This window comes from Symphalangus syndactylus, chromosome 24 (genome assembly GCF_028878055.3).
Source record: "Symphalangus syndactylus isolate Jambi chromosome 24, NHGRI_mSymSyn1-v2.1_pri, whole genome shotgun sequence".
Taxonomy (NCBI): Eukaryota; Metazoa; Chordata; class Mammalia; order Primates; family Hylobatidae; genus Symphalangus; species Symphalangus syndactylus.
Genome location: NC_072446.2, coordinates 70085731 through 70090919, shown reverse-complemented (window position 1 = coordinate 70090919; position 5189 = coordinate 70085731). Strand labels below are relative to the sequence as shown.

Sequence of the window (5189 nt, the reverse complement as noted above, 5' to 3'; positions counted from 1 at the left end):
TGCCAGGAAAAGATGTCCTTGAATTTTCTGGGCTGAGGTAAGAAAGTTTGGCAGATCCTGCCTTCTCTGCTTTCTGTTTGCCTTAACGGATTACAAGATAGAAAATAAGGAGCCAGAAGGACCTTCAGAGAATCTATCCACGGCCTGTGTGTTTTAGGTTCCCCCAGAAATAGACTCTCAGGCACAAATTCAAGTGCAAGTAGTTTATTTGAGTGGGAAAGCAAGGAACTGAGACAGGAGCGGGAAAGAAGCAGTAAAAGGTACATTATCAAGCAAGTTACCACTGTGGGCACCTGGAACTTAATCCTACTGGAGCCAGTGCAGACTGTAAGCTTCAAGGTTATCCTGCAAAAGGAGTAAGGCAGCTGGGGTATTTAAACACCAGTCCCCATCTATCTTTGGTTGAAGGCTGAAACTGGGAGGGCACTAATTTCCCAGTGCTTCCAGCTTGCTGTGTGAATGGGCAAAGCAAGCTCTGGCCACCAGACAAAGCCCTCAGGCAAAGAGGCAGATGCTGGCAGTTGAAAGTCAGGTGCCATGGCACAAAATGCTAAGGCCCGAGGGGCATGGGCAGGGCACCCAAAGCATCTGCTGTGCTGTGTCCACTCTCATCTTCCAGACTTATAGACAAACTTCCTGTTCATCACTCATTCAAAGCCCAGCATAAATCTTCCCAGAATCATCCGGGCATGGTAGCTCACGCCTGTAATCCTAGCACTTTGGGAGGCCAAGGCAGGTGGATCACCTGAGGTCGGGAGTTCAAGACCAGCCTGACCAACATGGAGAAATCCTGTCTCTACTAAAAACACAAAATTAGCCTGGCTTGGTCGTGCATGCCTGTAATCCCAGCTACTCAGGAGGCTGAGGCAGGAGAATCATTTGAACCCAGGAGGCAGAGGTTGCAGTGAGCCAATATCGCACCATCACACTCCGGCCTGGGCAACAAACTCTATCTCAAAAAAAAAAAAAAAAATTCTTCCCAGAATCAATCATGAGGTGCACATGCTCCACCAGATTCCTAATTGGTACAGGTGGCTTATTTCACTATTTACTGCTCAATGACTCTCCACCCGTGTTACAGAGTCACTCGAGTTTAATCTTCTTTCAACCCTGCCAGAAAACTCATCAGCAGCCCATGGACCCTGACCACAGCCCTGGCATAACTGAATAAATGCTGACTCATTGACTAACTCTCGTTTCCTTCTATTCAGCAAATGTCCTGGATATTTGGAAATGCCACAGTTCACAGCCAATGCACTTTCAGCAAGTCCTGAAAAATGATTTGGAGAGGTTTACAATTCGCTAAATGTATTGAGTCTGGGATTGGTAGAGAACCAAGACCTTGGGAGAATGAATGTTTCTCTTCTCTGGGACATAGGTCGGGTTCCTTCAGGACTATGGATAGAATTTGCTTAAACTGTGGGTCAGCTAGCTGTGAGTTGGCAACTTGGGGATGTCTGAGAGGCTGGGATTGTGGTGAAAGCAGAAACACTTGCTTAGTTTTGTCTGGTGTATGAACATCCTAGTAAGATTTACTGAAGGAATTGAAAGACCATCTGAGGTTTGCCATGTGATCTTATATTAATAAAAGGATATCTTTGAGTGTCATGTCTTGCTGGTTTTCATCATTTATTTTTTTTCTTTTTCACCCTGAGTATCAGCCTTTAATAGAAATTGTGATATCTCAGGATCAGGTGGTTTCATCAAAAAGAACCTTAAAAGGTCACTTGGGCAGTCTCTCGGTCTCCAGGCTATACCATGCTTAAACTATTCCTAACAGGACGCTGCTTATCCACGGTCTGGAAATTTTTCCAAAAGTGGGGTCAGGCTGGGTGCAGTGGCTCACGGCAGCCTGACCAGGCTGGCCAACATGATGAAACCCCATCTCTACTAAAAATACAAAAATTAGCCAGGCTAGTCTGGCTAATTGGGAGGCTGAGGCAGGAGAATCGCTTGAACCCGGGAGGCAGAGGTTGCAGTGAGCCGAGATCGCACCATTGCACTCCAGCCTGGGCACAGAGCGAGACTCCATCTCAAAACAAAACAAAACAAGACAAAACAAAAGAGGGGTCAAAGAAATGCCATCTGCATTATCAGCACCTATATTTTTCTGCCCAGATCATAAAGTTTATAACATCTACCTTATTTATATCAAATGTGTCATCTATGTCTATATTTACAGCTATATCACTTATCTAGAAGCTGTATCTTATAACATCATTTGCCTCCACATTTACACATACTCTGCCTGCATCTGTGTCCACAGCTTTATCATCCACAGCTACACTTTCATCTTTACTATCTGCACCACCTATACCTATGCTCATATTACATCAATATCTACATCAACATTTTTATCTGTACCATCTGTACCATCTGTACCAGTGGTTCTCAACTGGAGCAACTTTGCCCAGGGACATTTGGCAACTTCCAGAAAGACTTCTTATTGTTACAGCTCAGGGTTGGGAGAAGAATGCCCTCAGCATCTAAGCCAGAGATGCTGCTAAATCCCAGGGATACTGCAAAATCCTGCAACGCACAGGATAGTCCTTGACAACAAAGATATATCCGGCCTAAAATATCAGTAGTGCTGAGGTTGAGAAGCCCTAATCTATGTCACCTACCTCATCTGCATCCATATTTACAGCTATGCCAAGCACATCTGCATCTATATTTGCACCTACTCTGTCTACATCTGTGTATATATCTACACCATCCATCTACATTGGCATCTACGTAATCGACAGCTACCTCTACAGCATCTATAATATCTATGTCAACTACATCGACATCATCCACTCCATCTACATCATCCACATCTACGGGATCTAAACTTTGCATGCACATCTACATCTAATTATATACATGACATAACAATCAACTCATGCTTGTTATATCAAAATGAGTGGTCCTTTTAGACTGGAAGGAAAATTTAATTTTAATTTCTCCCTCCACTGGCCACACACATAAAACATGAGTGGAACAGATCCTTACCTGGCAGGGGAGATACCATGATCATGAAGGTGGTTTTCCCAGGGTGAGGTTCCATTGCACTCCAGAGGTGCTGACCCTGTGATTTCCCCAAATGTGGGAAACGCAACTGCATAATTTGTGGCAGTGGGAACTATGTTCTCACTATCCCCTGTTTTTTTTTTTTTGTTGTTGTTGTTGTTGTTGTTTGTTGTTTGTTTTTTCTGAGACGGAGTCTCACTCTATCACCCGGGCTGGAGTTCAGTGGTGCAACCTCAGCTCACTGCAAGCTCTGCCTCCCGGGTTCACGCCATTCTCCTGCCTCAGCCTCCCGAGTAGCTGGGACTACAGGCGCCCACCACCACGCCCGGCTAATTTTTTTTGTATTTTTTTTTAGTAGAGACAAGGTTTCACCGTGTTAGCCAGGATGGTCTCGATCTCCTGACCTCGCGATCCACCCACCTCGGCCTACCAAAGTGCTGGGATTACAGGCGTGAGCCACTGCACCCAGCTCTCCCGTTTTTTTTAAAAAGGGAGTAGAACAGAGGCCAATCATTGTCTATTATACTCCCTAAAGTATAAGAGGCATGAGCTCTTTTCCAACTTTGTCCTTGCTAGCAAACGCCTCAATATGGTTGGTTAATGGGCTTTGATAAGCAACGAAGGAGGCTTCCATTTTGATTTGGGTCGAAGTGAGAAGTTAAACATGTGCCTGATAAATTTCATCCCTGCTCTGTCTTTGCTTTGCCAGCATTCCAGGGTGAGAGGGCGTCAGATGCAGAGACACTTGTCTCACAATTCATCACAATGGTGATAAAGAATAGTTTCTTCTCAAAAGAGCGATCACTGCACTTAGAGAACCTGATATGGTTGATCACATCTTGTTCCACCGGAACTGGTCTGGGCTGGAAAACATGCAGTTGACACATGGAAAGCCGCAGATCCTGCTATTTCACCCTGGGCTCTTTGGGCCTCAGAATAGTAAAAGACATCTGATTCCATGACCAAAACAGCAGCTCGGGTTGCCACGTTCAGTTAAGCTTCCTTAGGTACATGAGCTGATTTGTCAGCCAAGATAAAAGTCAAGTGATGTTTCTAGATGAAATTGAGAACATGGGAGATAGATAAACAAGAGCAAATCCCTGTGGCTTCTTTAGCCTGTGACATTTACTCAATAACTTTGCTTCCTGGTAGAAACCCATGCCTCCTGGAGACCATTATTTTTCCTCCAGGAACAAGATTGGCCTGAGGCAAAGTTTCAAAACAGACTCTTACTCACCTTTTTGTATTCTCATTTTTTGTAGTGTTTTCAAATTCTCAATAAATATTAATACTTAGAACTTGGAAATGAGAAATCAGAAGTTATTTACTCATTATTCTGCATTTAACATTTTTCGTTTGTTTATTTGTTTGTTTGTTTCTTTTGAGACTGAGTCTGGCTCTCTAGCCCAGGCTGGAGTGCAGTGGCACAATCTTGGCTCACTGCAACCTCCGCCTCCTGGGTTCAAGCGAGTCTCGTGCCTCAGCCTCCCCAGTAGCTAGGATTACAGGCGCCCCCTACCACACTCGGCTAATTTTTGTATTTTTAGTAGAGACAGGGTTTCATCATGTTGACCAGGCTGGTCTCGAACTCCTGGCCTCCAGTGATCCACCTGCCTCGCCCTCCCAAAGTGCTGAGATTGCAGGCATGAGCCACCGTGCCTGCTTAGATTTAACATATTTTAATAAATAAGAAATATTCTGTCTAGTAGTATTTACAAAGAACTATAACCTACAGCAAATATCCAAACCTTGTCAAAGGCTAGCAAACATTCCTAAGGAGTTTTTGAATAATCTAACATTCAAATCTAGCCCAGCAAAGTTAACAGCATCACATAGAAATCACAATTCAAAATCGCCAATTTACAGATTTTTTTGCTTCCAAAAGTTGTTATTTCTGGGAACATCACTCTTAGGGTCTGTGTAAAGTATGCTATAAAAAGTGTGAAGTTCTTTTTTCAATTTTATTTTTTAAACTTTCTCTTTTTTTGTTTTTTTGAGATGGAGTCTCTTTCTGTCACCCAGGCTGGAGTGCAGTGGCACAATCTTGGCTCACTGCAACCTCTGCCTCCTGTGTTCAAGTGATTCTCCTGCCTCAGCCTCCCGAGTAGCTGGAACTACAGGCACCCGCCACCACGCCCCGCTAATTTGTGTACTTTTAGTAGAGATGGGGTTTCACC

At 44.1% G+C, this 5189-nt stretch overlaps 1 non-coding gene across 1 annotated transcript; it reads left to right on the top strand.

Annotated features, from left to right (window-relative positions):
• Positions 1-2986: 2986 nt before the first annotated feature.
• Positions 2987-3145, top strand: LOC129474963 (U1 spliceosomal RNA). The gene has a single exon (XR_008654705.1). It is a non-coding gene; the product is annotated as a U1 spliceosomal RNA (small nuclear RNA).
• The last annotated feature ends 2044 nt before the right edge of the window (positions 3146-5189 follow it).